Source organism: Colius striatus, chromosome 13, assembly GCF_028858725.1.
Source record: "Colius striatus isolate bColStr4 chromosome 13, bColStr4.1.hap1, whole genome shotgun sequence".
Taxonomy (NCBI): domain Eukaryota; kingdom Metazoa; phylum Chordata; class Aves; order Coliiformes; family Coliidae; genus Colius; species Colius striatus.
In genome coordinates this window covers 8,012,884-8,030,716 of record NC_084771.1, presented here as the reverse complement: position 1 = coordinate 8,030,716, position 17,833 = coordinate 8,012,884, and the positions used below count along the sequence as shown (strand labels likewise).

Below are 17,833 nucleotides of genomic sequence, written 5' to 3'. Positions count from 1 at the left end.
TATTTAGCACGGAAAGTTAAGGGGGGGGGGGGAAATTAATTCATTAAAGGCTAGAGAGAAAGTAAAAGGATGTTTCTGAGTGCTAAAGTACTGCATTATTGCCTACAAAGGAATTCTTGTGATGATCAAGGCTGGGAGGTCCAATAGCCTTGAGTGCAAAGAATGCTCAGCATTCACCCCTGAAGACCTTTCTTCTTCTGGGTATCAGACACAGTACACTCCTGATGGGGAATCAGAGCTTGGTACATCACACAACACCACTAGTCATAACTTTTAAGGTTTAGTTGGCAATGAATAAATACCGAGCTTGGGAAGTCAAAATAGTCCTTGAATGGCTGCCTTCAGCAGCAGCATTCATTCCACAACGTGTATTTCACGCTCCCAAATCCCATCCCGATGGGTGTCCCTCAGAGGATGTCCCAAAAACGGAGTACAAATGTTTCCCTTCAGAAGCCAGATCCCCAGGGCACCAGATACGCTTCAGCGCAGATCAGCCAGAGCCCGTGGAGTGATGAGATTCCTGAGGTGGAGTGCTGAAGATTCCAGGAATTCTCTCAAAGGTGAAATGATTAACCAACCTTTTGTTCCCTAGAGCACCATAATGCAGGGTGCAGGTCTGCATTCCCTGAGCCCCCCATGCTGGCCTGGTCTCCCGCCTTTTCTGAGGCGTTCACAAGCCTCAAAGCTGAGCTGGAACTGGAGAACTTCATTTCAGAATTGCCAGCAAAATGATTAGTGACAAAGGGATGACAGGACCCAACACAGGGGAGCAGCTTCTATTTCCTCTCAGTGCTTTTCTGAAGCTTTCCATCTATTCTACAGGCATGAGGAGTTATATGATGTGCTGATCCACACTGTTCACTGGGCAAAAGTAGAGCTGCTGCTTCTCTCTACCGGAGTCAGGCCCATGGTCACTCATGTGTGGTAAAACTTGAGGAAGGGGTAGAAAAAAAAGGAAATGTCACAGCAGAGACCATGACAGGGATTTTGCCAGTTATTTCGTTAGGAGAAAAAGGTTCCTCCTTCCTTCTCAACCTGGAATTGTCCACCAATTCAGCTCCCAAATGTTGCTTTTCAGAGCAAAGACCATTATTCAGATACAGCTCTTGTCCATGTTCAGAAGCTTAAACAGGACTCACAACAGAGAGCAGAGAATAGAAAGGCAACAGGCTCCTTGCAAAAGCCCTTTTCAGCGCACCAGCAGCATTGTTCTGCACCAGATGTACATTGTCAGTGATGTTGAAGTATAATGATAGCATTTGCTTGTCTTTCTACACAAAACACATTAGTGAGGTCTGTAACAGCAAGATGATCAAACACAAGGAAAGAGAGGAAAGGCACAACACTTCAGCAAGAGCCAGGCATGCAGAGATGCAGTCCAAGGGTGGCTTTCATCTGTTCCTTCACTGTTTGCTATGGATTTGCAGCGACTATGCTCATCATTTGATGGGCCAACGTAAAATGAATTGCAAAGTTACACCGGGTGGTTTTGTGGCATTTACTTCACGAGCTCAGTTATTAGTCACATAGAAATGCAGGAGCTACCACCACCTCTGGCCTTCCTCAACACTGCTTGCTTAGTGAAAAAAGATGGATGGGAATTTATTTTGGGCCCGTTTAGCACAGGTTATTCAGTGTGGCAAATCAACCACTTCCACTGGTCTCTGGAGAGAAACTCCCCGACACAGAGGAACAATTTCTTCTATTCATCCCAAAATTTCCTATGTTCATTAAAAATAGATCTGAGATCAAGGCACGGGCACACACACAGCCATTCACTGGCAGAGGTGAGGTTCTTTAGCCGTGCATTATACAGCTGGCGTGTAAATGCCGACTTTGACCTCTTTAAGCTGCTGTGATCCACGTTTACTTGGGGCTGGTGTAAGAGCACAGCTGTCACATTTCTCCTGCCTCCACACAGATTTCCACGCACAAAACATCCCTTAAACCACCACTTTACAAATCACCAAGCCTCGAGCTTGCTTCAAGCACGTTCGTGAGACCGTCTAGGTGCAAAGCGCCCGGCGAAAATGAGCTGAAGAGTGCAACAGAATGAATCTCTGGAGGAAGTGGATGTGCCTCAGGGGCTCTGCAGCTGGTGCTGAGCTTTTTCAGCCCCTGCCCTTGGTCTCCTTTGGAGCAGGGCTCGGGGTGCAGGAGCAGATGTGGGGAAAGGGAGCCGTGCGGCTCGTTTTGACAAGCCAGTACTGAAACCTCACCTTTCCCTGTCCTTCGCCAGCCGGGACTCGGTGTGATGCCTCTCACTTCTCGTGGTCACCAGCACTAACGCTTTTCATGTTACCACACAGTATCAGAGCTCAGGCCTTTCGACTCTGCCGTGACCCACCTCTCCCCACAAGCCGTGAGGGGGGGATGAAATATATCAGCCGTGTAAAACACCGCGTTTGCCCTGGTTCTGAGACAACAGGGGACAGAGGCCGCAGACCTCGGGGCCAGTCGGGCACTGGTTCGTGTGTCACCACCGGGCCACGGGCAAGGGGCTGGCTGTGCCAGCGGGTACGAGCTGGACACCCGCCGAGGGCCGGGCAGGGGCTGCGGGCCCCGGGGCGCCTCAGGGAACGCGGCCTCGCGGCGGGACGGCGGGGGCCGGCCGGCGGCCACACGCTCCGGCCACCGTCGCACCTTTGTCTCCCTTCAGTGCCACCTCTGCCATGAAGATCTGCGTCCCCTCAGCCCTGCCTGCCCCGTCAGGCACCCGCGGCCCCGAGCTCCCGCCCGGCCGCGGCCTTCCAGCCACCTGCGGCGCTCCCCCGCCGCCCCCCCGCGCCTCTTTTCGCGGGAGCGTGTGGCTGAAGACGAAGCTCGGCGCGGCCTGTGGTTGGCGCGCCCGCCCGCCCCGGCCCGCGAAGGCGGCGCAGGCGCAGTGCCCGCATTCCATCATGGCGGAGCGGGCGGTTGGCGGTCGGCAGCGCCGGCGGTGAGGCGAGGCGAGGCTGCGGCGCCGCGCACGGTCAGTGCTGCCGCGGGGCCGGGGCTGCTCCCGGGGGTTCCCTCTGGGCCCCGCTCCGCCGGCGGGAGCGGGCGGAGGGGCCGGGGGAGAGCGGCGTTCCCCGCCCAAGGCGCGGTGGGCAGTGCCAGGAGCTGGCGGCCGGCGCGACCCGCGGCGGGGAGCGCAGCCGAACCCGCCGAGGCGGCCGAGTGCCGGCCCGTCTGCGGCAGGGTGCGGGACGGGGCGAGGGAGTTGCGGGGAGCCGTTGTGTGGGACGAGACGGGGCCGGGGGGGGGCAGCGAGGTGCTCGCCGTGCGGGGCGGGGGGGAGCCCGCGTGTGGGCCGAGCGAGGGGAGAAGCGGGACCCCCGCCGTGTGGGACGGGGGGAGCCCGGGGGATGAGGCGGGTTTGGGAGTGGACGTGGCGCACGGGTCAGGTGGGGGCAGCCCGTGGGATGGGGGGAGGATGGGGTGCATGGGGGATGAGGCGGGCATGGGGGACGCAGGGCGACGGGGCAGGAGGAGGAGGAGGGCTGTAGGAGTGGGCTGCCCTGTGGGCATCTGCGCAGGGAGAGGCAGGAGGGTGTTGGAGGTGTAGGGTCTGGGGTCGGTGCCGGAGGCGAGGGACAGCTTGTAACGGCACAGCCCCGCTGCGGCGGCAGCTCCCGGGCGGTGCGGTGGGCAGGGAAGGCCGAGGGGTCTGGGCCGGGGGTGGCGGCGGCGTCCCGGCTGTGTCTGAGAGAGCCCCCTCCGTGCCTGCCCGGGTGGGGTTAATACCGGCGAACTCCCCGGCCTCCCTCTTCCCTGCGCCTGTTCCCGCTCTTCTCCCCAGCGCGCAAATTCTCTGCCCCCCTCTTTCCCCTCCCGTTTTTTTCCATTTCTTTGGGAAGACGGGGTTGAGAACTCAAGTTCTGTCCATGTGTCGTCGTGTTCCCCCCTCCACTTCCCCCTTACCCCCCCCCGCTCCGTTCTCCCTCATCGGCAGTGGAGCTGCTGCCTGCAAATGCCACGTAGCCTTCTAGTTGTTCCCCTTGGCTGATCAGCAGCTCGAGTACCAGACACCTCCCCCAGCTCCTCCAGGGGTCGGGGCAGAGGGAGGTCAGTCCTGTCATCTACTGTTTGGGTGGTGACCATCCTTTACCTTCCCCCATTCTGCTTTGTCCCCCTCTGCCTTGGGGCAGCAGCAAAGGTGGGGACCCCACTGTGACTGCTTTTCAGCCTGCTCCTATTTAGTGCCTCTTACAAAAGGCCGTTGACTTCGGCATCCTATGGAGGGCTGGAGGAGAGTCCTCAGGGGTTCGTGGCCCCCAGTCTCACTCAGCAGCCCCTCTGCCACCTCTGATTTGAGGCTCTTCATGCACACCACGTCATGGTAATAGCAGAAAACAGGATAGTAGTGCTTTGCTGGCAGGTGTATTTGCTTCCTCGAGCAACTCCTTGTCATCTGGTTTCTGACTTTTGTTTCTGTTTAGTATTTTGCTACTTGCACTTCCTGTTGGAATGAGGGACCTTTTCTAAGGCTGATTTCTTTCCATAGTTGAGGTTTCAATTTCTATCCATTCTTTGAATATCTGATGGCTTCTTTGCCCTGTGGTAACCAGGTTCTTGCCCCTGGCAGCCCTTCCTTGCTTCACCTGGTGCCAAGTTAAGAGTACTGACACACAATTAAGTTCTTTGGTGGCCTGGTGCTCGTGTGCCCGTGAGCCCCGATTCCAAATGTTCTTCTCATGTATTTATCTTTGTGACGCTCGGTTCAATCGGGAAATACTATCTCAGTCACAGATGGAAAGACTGAGGCACCGAAATATTTATGGCCCAAGGTCACACAGGAAGTATGTGGTGAGGCAGGGAATTGAATCTAGATTTCCTGAGACTCAGATTAGCATTTTAACCAGGGAAAGCATCCTCTCTGTATTTTAAGCCAATAAATTGACCTTGGAGTTAATATCCAGCATAGAAGAAAGTACTTTGTGTTTTGTTCAGCATCTCTGTGAGTAAGAAGCAAAACCCGAGTTGCTTCCCACACTTGCATTCCTTTCCTTGTTTTTTGTGTGATTTGTGAAAAAGGATAAGGTGGTAAAAGAGGGAAGATGTTGACTTTCTCAAGGCTTTGTGTGTAATCATGCATGTTGAAAACCAGCCAGCTATTACTCTCTCCCCTCTTTTAGGTCTTTTTACCTTACTGTGTTCCAAGTCTGAAAGTTTTGGAATGCTGTTGTTGTCTGGGAATAATTTGTTCTTAGCTGGGATCAAATAAGCCTAATATTCTGTAGAGCTGAGTTGAAAGCAGTCTGCTTTCTCTTCACTGCTATCCTGGATCCTCGTTGGTGATTCTTAATACAGCAGTTTGTGAATAAACAGGACTTCTATTGACCGTCTTACACGTCTCCTGGAGCGACCTGTTACAAGCTGTTGCCTCAGCTGTAGGCTCAGGATTGTTGCAGCAAGTTTTGAACAGCTTGGCCTTCGCAGCAGTTAAGCAGCCCTTTGACGATGAAATAACCTCGACTTTGGGGGCTTGGTGTCTGCACAGATACATATTGCAGGCTGACTTCATTCCTGTTGTGTTGGCATAGCTTACTCTTGTTGGTAAAATCTGGGAGTTTTACTACAGCGTTTAACTTGCAGTGGTTTTGAGGAACTGGATGTCAGGATAGTTTAAACCAGTAACTCCTAGTGCATTCACCCTTAGACAGAATGAAGTTAACTGTGTCTTCACAAGTGCATTTCCTGCCGCAACCCTCCATCACAAACTGCATCTCTCTTTGATGTTGGACTGAAACCAAATTTGCAACAAAGTGGAGTATAAATGTTCTATAGAACCACTTGTAACGGTGGCTTGTTTGGGTTTTCTTGGAGGCGCATCATGTTGACTGTGTGGGTTGTCACACCCATGCCAACACTCTTTCATCTCTCCTGTTTATTTACAGGAGAGGTTTGGTGAGTCCTTAAAAAACAAGATTTCATATGTACTGTGCAAACAATAAAAACATCAGCGTTTTGCTGGGGAGAGAGAGCGTATGGCCTTGGCAGCCCTTCGGGAATGTAGGGCTTTTGAGCCCTGCTGTGGATGTATTTGTTGACCCATTTGTACACCCAATATTAGAAAAGATCTTGGAAGCCCTTTGGGTGAATTTCAAGCAAATGAAAGCAGGTGTTTTAAGCTTGGAAGACTGAAATTTATGCTTTGGTTTGACTTGGAAGACTTGTTGTCAAACTGTAGAAGCAACTTGTAACTTTCAAGAAAATACCCAGCTGGGAAGGCATTCTTACAGCCTTCTCCATCAAAGCCATAAGGTGGTAGGAAATACTCCAAGAATGTCATCCCTGCTTCTATACTTTCTTAATTTCCTGTCATCCTTGCGTTTAATCAGAGAAGAATCTTAAATGTATCTCTGAAGGCAGATGAGAAAACCTCAACATTAGCAATACTGCAACAGTCCAGAGACTAAAGCAGGGAAAAAAATACACTTCTCACTTCTAATTTTGCTCTATCTCAAAACCCTCAGGTCTGAACTGCCAGCATTGAAAATTGTGGTTGCTTCTTGCTCTGATTTCAAGGCTGGTGAATATCAGAGAAGTAACCTTTTCATTTTTTTTCACCTGTTTCTAGCAAGTTGTCATGAAGCTTACCAAGGTCAAGATGGTTAGTTTTCAGCTGTTATCTTTGCTGCAAGCCAGACTTTAACTGAAAAGTTTTGGATTCCCGAATGAGGAGCACACACTGAACTCTTTATTGCATTCTTGAAGAGCTTATTGTAAAAGCAGCGATAATTTATTCTTCCAGTGGTGCTAACACAATCCTTTCTGTGTATTGACCAGCAAAGACAGACCACTGGCTCAGAGCCCTTAGTCCGTTTTGATCTTGATGTAAGTCTGCCATTGTTCCCAGTGTGGTGATTGATGTGGAAAATGCCCCTGTTTGCTCAAGATTACCTTTTCCAGCACTGGGGCTTGATGCTTCGTATTTCTTCTTGCCCGTGTCACGTTAAAAAGTAGTTCAGGAGGAACTAGACTGTGACTTCAGAAACATCTGTGACTTCAAGACAGTATCACCTTTCTGGGGAAAATAACAATGGCTCTGCTGTGTTTGGGCGAGGAAGCAACAAGCTTCTGCTGGCTGGGAGCTACCTTGGTGAGCTGCAGGGGCTGTGATCTCTCAGAGCGTTCCAGTAACACTGCAAAACATACCTGCCTGGACCTTATCTTTAGAAAATCTATACTGGGAATTGACTAGTATTTGTTAAGACTTCGTAAGTTTGGAGAGCCTAAGTTTATCCTCAGTGTGCAAACCATTTAGGAGCTGGAGTTTGGTACTGGATCCAGTAGCTTGAGAAAGGTAATGGGGTCTCTCCTTGAGAAAGATAATGGTTATATTCTTAAATGTAACATCGTGAGTGCCTTCAGTGATTACTAAAGCTGCTCATAACCTTCTGCTCATGGTGGAGCGTCTTTAGTGGGATGGTTTCTAAAATAAAGTTGTGCTGCTCCCTAGCAGTAAACTGTGGGGTTTCCAGATTGTACAATTTGTGTCTTTATGTCCCCTGTCACGTACATTTTGGAAATTGATCTTTTTTGTCATCATTATTGTGGCATAGAGGAGTAAAGCATTGAGTAGATAACTAAGTAAATACACTTAATAGCCACAGAATGCGCTTCATAAGGGAACTGTCTTCATAGCACTGAAGTTCCCTTTCACTAATTAGATCCCAGATAAGCAGTGGAGTGTCTTTGGCTAATAGGGCATTAAGTGTATGAGCAGTGTTTATGCAGTTGTCAAGCTGTGCATTCTGTACATACCGAATAAAGGCAAGAAGGCTGCGTGAGGTCTGCCAGTGCTTCCCCAGAGGCCTCTTCCTTCAGTCTCCTTTGCTGATACTGGTAGAGTTGGCTGTTCCCTGATGTCTTTTGCTGCCTTAGCGAGTGTAGGTTGTTTTCTGCCCCTTTTTTCTTTCAGACTTTATCCTTGCCAAGTCACTACAAAGAAAATCACTATTAGTTTTTTCTTGTCTGCAGAAAGAAGACTGAGGACAGCACAACACATTGCTCATCTGACAACAGGCACTGACTGTGTAACATCTATCAACAGGAGCAAGTTCAAGTCAGGAGACTGTCAAAGGTAATTAGACATAACTTACTCTTCTCCCAGATTTGATGAAACATTTTTTCCTGTGTCGTGGTTTAGGCCCATCAGGGAACAAAGGCCACGATTAGCCTCGAGTACCGAAGAGGCTGAGGATTGCTCGAGGGCAGGGAGGGCTTAATTGCCGCTTAAGGTTCAGGACAAAACAGACCAGGCTACTCGGTTTTGGGGAAGAAAACAGAAAATAATTTAATGCAAAATCAACCAAAACATAACCAAAATGAAACAACCCAGAGTAATACATCAATGGAGAGTCCAACCAGCCTTTTTAAGAACACCTTCTTGCCACCCCTCCCCTCTTCCCGGGTTCAGAGCCCTGATCCCGGTGTTTTTACCTTGCCCCCCCCTGAACGGTTCGGGGGGGCAGGCAGTGGGGGGTTCAGTCAGTCGGTTTCCGAGAGCTTCTGCCGTTTGTCCCTCCTCAGGACGGGTGAACTCCACACCAGTCCTCCCTGCAAGTCCGTGGGGTAACTCACAAGCATGGCAGACTTGCACGGGCTGCTCCGATGCCCACTTATTCCAAAGGCTGCAGCTCCTCTCTGCCTCTCGTGTGGGGCTGCTCTGCGGCGCGCAGGCTCTCCAACACGGCCTGGGCCATGGCCATCTCCCCACACAGTCCCCCGCCCGTCCGGGCTCACCCACACGGAGCTGTTGGTGGCTCTCAGTCCTGCCACGAATCTCCATAGGTTTCAGGGGCACAGCTTGTATTCTCGCCACGGCTTGCAGAGGGGTCTCCGGTCTACTGCTTCTCGTTCCTTCCTCCCTCTCTGGCTGAAGGGTCCGCGTGGCGGCCTCCATCTTGTATCACTCTCCACCTCCCGACTCGCATTTCAAATTCCCGTCCCCTAAATAGTGATCGCAGAGGCGCCAGATTGGCCCAGCCGGGCCGGAGGTGGGTCTGAACCTAGGAGCCGGGGGAGGGTCTTCACTGCAACCCGCTCCCCCTGTTACCAAGCCAAAAGCTGCTCCTGGCTAAACCAGGACATCCTGTTAAGCCTCTAAGTAACACTTTAAGGTGAAATAATACAGACTTCTGAACTTAGGGCTCCTCTTTTTCCTTTTCTTCTTTTAATCCTGGAAGAACGTTTTGGTAACTCATTCTCAAATGGAAAAAAATAATTAAGGGATGCAGAACTGATGAAGTTCTCAAGGTAAGAAGGGGTTCAGCATTTCCACATAAGCATTATTGATTTTATAAGGTAGCAACCTTATCTTTATCTTCACATTACTTTCTCCTGCTCTCCCCCTACCCCCTTAGGTGGAAGTTTTCTCTTAAAGAGACTTCCATAATTGGCCTTTGGATACAGAAAGACAATTCTGTTTTTAGCAAACTGCATTTCCTGTGTAGAAAACAGCTCGAGTGGGTGGTGGTGTGCTGATAAGTGACCCACGAGGTGCTGTTACTCACACACATCGAGTTAAGCTGGAGCTCCTGGAATTGAGCTCCTCAGCCATCAAATGGATTGGTTCGTGGAACTGACCCGCTTGGAAAGCAGAAAGGAAGCTGTCAGAATTGCCATGGTATGGCATTTGTGAGAGAGAGAATTTTTCAGCTGTAGTGAAGATGCCTGCGAATTCTCTTCTGCTGTACAGCACTGCAAGACCCTTATGGACCCGTGGTGTGTGTTACGTGGGAGGAGAATAAGCAGATGCAGTATAAAGGGATTGTGAATTGGAAGTCACCTGTGATGTGGTTGCTTTCATTTTTTAAAGAGATGATGTGTCCTGAAGACCATTGTGAAGCTTTCTCCAAAAAGACTTTTTGGGTTTGTCTCCTTCTCTGGAGGTCTTCAGAACCTGCCTGGACACGTTCCTGGGGGACGTGGTCTAGCTTGGACCTGCTTTGGCAGGGGATTTGGACTGGATGATCTCTAAAGATCCCTTGTAACCTCTACCATTCTATGATTCTACGCTAGTTTCAACTTTGCAAAGGGCAGGTTACCCCATCTACCCAGACTCTTTCATCCCTGGTTCACAGTTGTCTGATGCAACAGAAGAAATCAGAGAATCTGATCGCCATAGAATAGAGCGTGTTGTGAGACTACAAACCAAGTCTCTGGGGAGAGAAGTTGAAAGTGTTGTGTGAGCAAAAGATCAATCAGCAGATGGATTTCTTTCAAGGTGTAAAGAAAAATAGGTAACGATGCTAAAATCTCCTGGAGGTGAATAGGTACTTAGGGAGCAAAATCGTTTGACCACGTTAAATACGGGTTTATACATTTAGATGAAGCATTTTTATCTGCTGTTTAATGCCCTTTATTAAATAGCTTCAACATTGATATCCCTTTAATAGGGGTCAGTTACTTTCAGCTCTGCTGAGTATTAAAGTGTTCCAAACTAGTGAAGGGATCTGTACTATTAACATATAGCTTCAGTGGGTTCAGCACACTATGGTTACTTGAAGGAATAAAGGCAGCCTTTAATGTGTGCCTGGATGTGAGGAGCTTGAGTACTCTCCAAGCACTTGCAAGACAGTACATGCTACTATTGAGCAGAGTGCCTGTTTTCATTGGAAGGTTTGCTCTGCTTCCCAGTGCATATATTTGTGTCTGTTTCAAGATGTCAGGGGTGATAATTATTTACAAGAATTGCTGGGTTTTGCAAGATGCCGTGTGAAGGACTTTCTGGTGTACTGTAAACTGTCACTTGGCTTTCTAATGCTGAGATTCCTTCAAATGTAAACGTTAACACCCAGATAAACTGTCCTCCTTAAATGCTTCAAGACTCTGATCATTTCCACTTAAACTCTTATGTAAATGTCCATGTAAATGTCCCTAAACTTGCAGCAGACTGATTACCAGTAAATATGTACAGCTCAAATACAGAAGTAAACTATTTCAATGTGTTACTGTGCATCAGCTGAACTGTGATAAAGGGCCATGTGCATGTTCCTGGCCTGCCAGAAACAACGAGCAGTGCAAGGGGCTGCCCAGATGGGCTGTGCAGTCTCCTTCTCTGGAGACATTCCAACCCAGCTGGATGGGTTCCTGTGTGCCCTACTCTAGGTGGCCCTGCTCTGGCAGGGGGGCTGCACTGGATGAGCTTTGCAGGTCCCTTCCAGCCCTTGAGACTCTGCTTGCTCACACCTCAGGTGTCATCTCATACTTGCGTTTTCCATGAACTAAAAAAAAAATACACATGGTCTTCTGGCATGATACTGCTCAGATGTGGTAATTTAAGTAATTTATTGGTGTGTTTGAGCCCGTGGTTTAAGTATAACCTGTTTTAACTGGACTAATTTGATCCGCTGTGCAGCTGAAGCGTTAAAGCCGGAGCTCCTCCTCGTGTTGCGCAAGGAAAACAGCCTTCAGTCTGTGCATCAAAGTAATTCTGCCTTACTTGAAGTTTGCGTAATCTCCTACAACTTGAAGAAATCCTTTGCTTTTGCTGTATTCTTATGCTTGTTTTTGGAACTGTGTTTTGTAAAATAGTTCTTATTAAAAAGCTCGTGTGTGTCCTTGCGTTGGTTGACAGGATGCATCCAGCACGTGCTCTGATTCTGAAGCAGAGCTAGTGGGAAATCAGCCTTTGCTTTCCTTAGTGCTGACAGCAACCTGAAAGCAAACTCCTGCTTGTATTAATCTTGCAAAGTCCTGATTTTACTTCTATTTTGTTAACAACTGAGTGCTCTGACCAGTGTCATGGTTGGGAGCCTTCCTGGGAAACACTGTTGTTACTGTTGGGTCCATCTCTCCCTTAGAATCAAGATTAATGAAGTTGTTCTAGATTTGGAATGCAACCATTTAGAAAATAACCTCTAGATCACATCTTGGTCGTATCATACCAACTGTACCAACATTGTGCATGTGTCTGCCACCCCATAGTACTCTCTTAGCTTGAGAACATGTATTACCCAGCTCTGTCACTAGAAAGAGCGGAGTTTGGTGCTTCCTTGGCATAATCCCAGGAGGCTTCGTTGGCTACAGTAAGCTGGCATCCACGTGTGTGTGCAACATGTGGTGTGGCATGTTTGGAAACAGGACAAAACAGACCAGCCAAGCTCAGGGTGCCCTTAGATTTACCACTTTGCTGGCTGCTCCTCAGCCATCTCTTACTTGAAAATTACAAGTGGAGCTTTTAAAAATACTTAGGTATCTATTCCTTGCTGTGAGCAAGGTATTGCTCTCTTGTCTGCACATACAATAGATGTCTCTCTGGATTCTTTCCAGTCTTCCCAACAGAGATTTTTCTTTTTACCCCCTCAAATTGAAGAAAGCTAATCAATAAACAGGCAGAACTCATCTAAGGGGAAAAGTACCATTAAAAATGATTCAATTTTACATTCCATTTCAAGACCCATAGGGAATATTTGCACTTAGTTACCCAGGTGCTTACCCTGAACTTCAGCATCTTGGAGCACTTGCAGCTCCCATCTCGTAAATCTTGGCACAGTTTCAAACATTTTGCTTCATCTGTTCAGATCTGTAGTTACTTCAAGGTGCAAACTCCAGCTACCTTTTTGCTGACAAGGTAAGGTTTCTCTGTGGCCATTCCTGCGAGATGTATGTTTGGGTACGAAGCAGGGCCTGTGCTCTTGACAGTTATGGGCTTTTCTAGAGCTGTGTATTTGAATTGCAAAAGAAATACCCTGTTAGCTTTCCATCTGTTCATCACCACTGTTAACATCACGACTGCACCATGAGTCTTGTGAGGACACTGCCTCTACTTTTGTTCTTTGTAGGGCTTTCATTTCTGACTTTTTGATCTTTTTTTCACTTCAGCAGTGTGCTCTCCTTGTGACTGGTGGGAGGGGTTTTTTTTGCAACTACTTTTCAGTGGACTATGTTTGTTCCATAACTTCCAGGTGCTTTAGATAGACATTTGGGTTTAGAATTACAGTAGAATGTTGTTAATGTGTAAGTAAACTGGCTTCCTTCTAGGCCTGAACAACCAGAGCAATGTTTTTGAATTTCAGGGAACACAGCTTCACACTTGGAAAATGGTATTTAAAATCAATATGTTGCTGCATTGCATTGATTAAAAGCTTTTTTTTCATACAATCTTGAGAATTTCATGTTTTGTGTGACTTTGGGACATGAAAACAAGCAGCTTGGTGTATGCCAGGACATGTCATCTTCCTGAGTGGTGGAAGGAAGCAGAAAGAAACAGTTTTGCCCTTTTTTTTTTTTATAAACAACATTGACACAGCTGGAAAAGATCTTCATCCCATGACTTTTAAAAACTGGAAAGAAGAATGAAACACATTAAGGGCTCAGTCCTTTAAGGTGTTGCATTCTCTTGAACGGTTTTAGAAGCAAGAATAAGACCTTTCAGGAACTACTGGGTTGTGTTTTATGGGACTGGTCACTTGGGGAAGCAGCACAGAAGTGCTTAGGATATGACTCTGCTTTTCTGGCAATAAACATAAAGACACAAAATAACTAAAACAACAAAGGAAAATATTTATCTAAAGTAATGCCATGTTTGCATTGTGGAAACACTTAATACAAACTTTACAGTTCTCATAAGTCAATCATTAAGAGGACAGACATGACCCTAATGTGACCAGTGAGCATGCTGAATAACAGCTCTGATCAGGTCAAATCTAACGTGCCCTGGGCAGATACTTTCTCCCCAGCTCACAGCTCTCACCAGCAGAGTTTCTCTTGTGAAGAGCAGCAAGTTCTGCAGCCACTGGGAGAACGAGCGTAACCCTGTAGGGTCAGCAGCCCCCCTCAGCCTGGGTGTTTGCCCTTCTTGTCCCTCTGGAGCAGAGTTCTCAAATCTTGAGGGAAAGAGTTTCAGGCTAGAAAAGAATTCAGAAGTTCTGTGGGCACTTCCTTGTGCAATTTCTGTTTGAGGGTGGAGTGGAGCGGGTTTTTTTATTGCTTTCCTGTCTCAGTGGCATCAGGAACTTGATCCTGATGGGTAAGGCCGGATGGAAGCTGATATTATCACTTATGTCAGAGTTACCATGTGTCCTAGTGTGCTGTGTCTGCTGTTTCTTGCATGGTTTGTGGGTTATTTTGTGTCCGTGATATGTCGTACTCCTTCAGGGAAACTTCTATGGCCAGTCAGGTCTCATAGTACCCTGATAAGTAAACATTAGCACTTAATTTAATCATCTTTAGGGGAAAAAAAGTGCCCTTCTGTTAGTTTTGCTAGTTGCTCCCCTCCCAGCTCTCCTACAGAGTGTGTACACCTTGACTTCTTCCTCCATGGATCATTGTTGTCAGTGGCCCTAGGAGCCAGCCAGCTTTCTGCAGCTGTCAGGAGGTTACCAGAGGTCCTTCTGGTCACTGGCCTGAGGGATCTGATTCCTGGCTGGCCCTTGTGAGGGCAGAAGGACCATGTGTGATAAAAGACTTGTGGGTACTTTTATATTTGACTGTGGTAACTACTAGCACTACTTCAGAAGAAGCATTGAAGTAGCAGTTAAGCATTTGGGAAAATGCATAGAAATGGGTTGGAATTGTCACTTTTTTAGATGTCAAAAAAAAGAAGCTTTTAAAAGAGTTTCTAGAAGAAAACACTTGGCACAGGGTGTGTGAACATTTCACTGTGTGTTTGTGGGGTTGGGGTGGGCATTGTGTTGAGTTCTGTTGGCTTACAGACCTCACCTAGGTCAAAACTGGGAGGTCCTAGCAATACCTAGATCAAAATGCCATGGGATTTTTAGAGCTGGAAGTGTGAAAAACGTTTGACTGAGCACATTTGTTGGGTAAGTCATGAAGAAGGTTTTCAGTACGAAAGCTGTGGCACCCTCGTGGCTGGGAGCCAAGCTAAGGCACTGGGGCGACGTTAGAAACGATTGCCGGCGTTTTAATCAAAACATATCTTTGGATTTGAACAGATGACTCTTATGGTGTGATGGTGGTCTCTTCAGAGCTGAAGGTGTAACCGAGCTTCTGTTAATTCCCCTGATTTTACTGAAAGTAAACCAGTCCACCTCCGATGTCTCGTGTGTGGTCCTGAGCTATTTTAGGGTTGGGATAGCTTAAAACACCTTGTTGATCCTGTTTATTTGAAAACCTTGAGTGGGAGAAGACAGCTTGTGTCTTTTTTTCCAGAATATTTCCTACCTCAAAATTGGGCAGGGTGTGAATTTCCAATCTGGAGTAGTGAGAGCTTTTTAGGGCCTCATAAATAAGGGTTCATCTTTCCTATGTTACTTGGAATGAGGCTGTTGGAGGGTTTATTCCCCCATTTAGAGAAAATAAATATACTATATTTAAGTATGGTAATATATAATGCTTGTTAGTAATTCTGTTAATATGACATGGTATAATTAAAGCTGTAGGGATTTATACAGTACTGCTTTTAATAAATGGCAATATTATAGTCATTTGCTTCCTGCATAAATGTAAATGCCTGTTCAGGTTAAAAGGCTGCATAAGGCACTGCAGAAATCAGGAAGCCTGACCTAAATTTCTATCTCGCCATCAGACTTCCTCTTTGGTGCTGGACACGTCATTCTCCTCACTCAGGCATACTGTGTTAGAAAAAAAGGTCTCCATTTAAGGAATAAGAACTTTCTAATATTAAATCCATATTAAGTCCTTCTCTGGAGGTCTTAAAAACCCACCTGCACACGTTCCCGTGTGGCCTGATGTAGGTGGGACCTGCTTTGGCAGGGGGTTGGACTGGGTGATCTCTAAAGGTCCTTTCCAACCCCCACCATTCTATGATTCTATGAAATCCAGCATTTACTGTAATGAAAGTTCAGTCTTTGGGATGGTTTCTGTGTGGGAATATGATTTCTTTTTCCCTACTGTTTCTGAAATCCCTGCAGCTTCCACTCTGGGCAGTGCAATGAAGCCGATTCATTTGTGTCTCCAGTGTTCCTCCTCATTTAGTTTCTGTGTGGTGTCTTTTTGGAGAGAGGTTTTGAATATACTAGGAGAATATTTTCAGATGAAATAACAGAATTTTAAAAACTTGCCAAATACATGATGCTGCTCCACACTTGCACAATAGTTAATCTCATATTCTACTGGTATGGTTAAAGGAGAATCATAGAATGGTAGGGGTTGGAAGGGACCTTTAAAAGATCATCCAATCCAACCCCCTGCAGAAGCAGGTTCATCTAGATCAGGTCGCACAGGAACATGTCCAGGTGGGTTTTGAAACCTCCTGAGAAGGAGACATGAAAAAGGTAATTTTCAGTATATTATTTTTCTGACCTTGTATAGTACTATGAAGCATTTAATGAAAACACAAACTTGTTTTTACGTTCCCTGCACGTAAGTAATTGCAAATTCATTGTTCCTGCCCACCGAGAAGCTGTGTCTGTAAAGCCATCCATGTGTTTAGTGGTGACCTTTGCAAAGCCCTGGCTGAAACAGAAGTGATGTGCTTGCACAGAAAAGTTACTCTGGTTGTAGTTTTGTCTTAGAGTTACTGCTGTTAGGGTGTTAAAGTTGCTTCTGTTGTGTCACTGAAGTGACTGTGAATTGAACGTGGTGCCTCCTTCCGAGCTGCCTGTTGGCAAGTGGCAGCGGGAGGCTCGGTAAGAGCAAACACTGGTTAGTACCTACCCCCATGTCCTAGCAGCGCTGCGTTTCTTTCACTTTGGAGAGAGGTTATTGGAGACCAATTTAGATTTTCATTTCAAATTGTCTCCTGAGAATCCATGATGTTTTCCAGGCCTAAGGCACGATGAGCTAATACCCACACAGACTGCAGTCAGCTGCCATGCCTGTGCTCCAGGAACGTGGTGGCTCTTTGAGGGCTGGATAAGGGCTGAGCTTTCCGGGCCCAGGCCCTGACTGCAGGCAGGAATCAATGAACACGGAGGTCAGCGAGGATCCTTGGGGCTGGCCGGGGGCCGGGTGACTGCAGCACTGCTCGGGAAGAATTTGGGCTGGAGAAAAGGGAAGGCCAATGTTTCAGTCTCCCAGAGCCTCAGCGGTTTTTGCCATGTCAGGAAGTGAGGTCAGGCCCGGCTGCTCTGTGCTGTAATTGTTTTCTGGAAGGCCAGTCATTAAGATTTTCTGTTTTTCTTAGAAGCCTTTGTGGTGTGAGACTGTCAGTGGAAAATACTGCCTTCTTTTTTGATATGGTGAGCATGATTAGCGGTGTTACATTGCACAGTGTTGAATGGCTCAGGAGCACTTCTCTGGGTGTTTACAATAGGAACAGATCTCAGTTTGAAAATACTCTTTTTAACATTATGAAATAAGTGTCAAAATATTTCAGCTTTTTAGATGTGTGTGAAATAATCTTTGAAAGCAGTAGCTCAGGCTGTTTCACTGAGTGACAGAATGGTAGGAGTGGAAAGGGACCTCTAGAGATCATCTAGTCCAGTGTAGATTTCTGTTAACTTAGAAATGTTGCTCCTTTCAGCTTTGCTAAAACAATGTTTCAGAAGGATTGTTTCTGAGATGGTTAAGCCCAGCTTTGGGGTTTTTAATGACTGTCTTGCTGAAATCATCCTTCAGCTCAAACAAGGGTTGCAAAATGACCTTTAACTGATGTCTAATAGGAACCACTGTAAAGAAATTAATCAGGCCAGAAGTATCCTTGCAAAGTGTAACCTTTCTAAAAGTTAATCTGTTTAATTCCATACTGACTCCAAAATCTCCAGTGCGTGGTGACAAAGCTCTGGAAGACACCTGTACAAATTCTGCTGTGGATTCTTGTATACTGATTCACTAATTCTCACTATATTCTGTTGCAACACTGAAAACTCCACAATTTGCCTGGTCTGTAATGCCTGCAGCTGGGATCTTTCTTGTTTGTTTTTAGTCTAGAATTAAAAATGTGTATGAGCTCAGCTTGAATGTCAGTGCTGCCTGTGAA

The 17,833-nt window shown here is 47.1% G+C and overlaps 1 protein-coding gene across 2 annotated transcripts in view; it reads left to right on the top strand.

Moving 5' to 3' along the window:
- Nucleotides 1–2,882: 2,882 nt before the first annotated feature.
- LOC104554089 (fibronectin type-III domain-containing protein 3a-like) overlaps nt 2,883–17,833 on the top strand; it is a 47,578-nt gene continuing 32,627 nt past the window's right edge. For both annotated transcript variants that reach the window (XM_062006422.1, XM_062006421.1), the window contains exons 1-2: nt 2,883–2,971; nt 7,966–8,068. The gene's annotated coding sequence lies outside the window, so the exon portion shown is untranslated. The remainder of the gene's footprint in view (nt 2,972–7,965; nt 8,069–17,833) is intronic.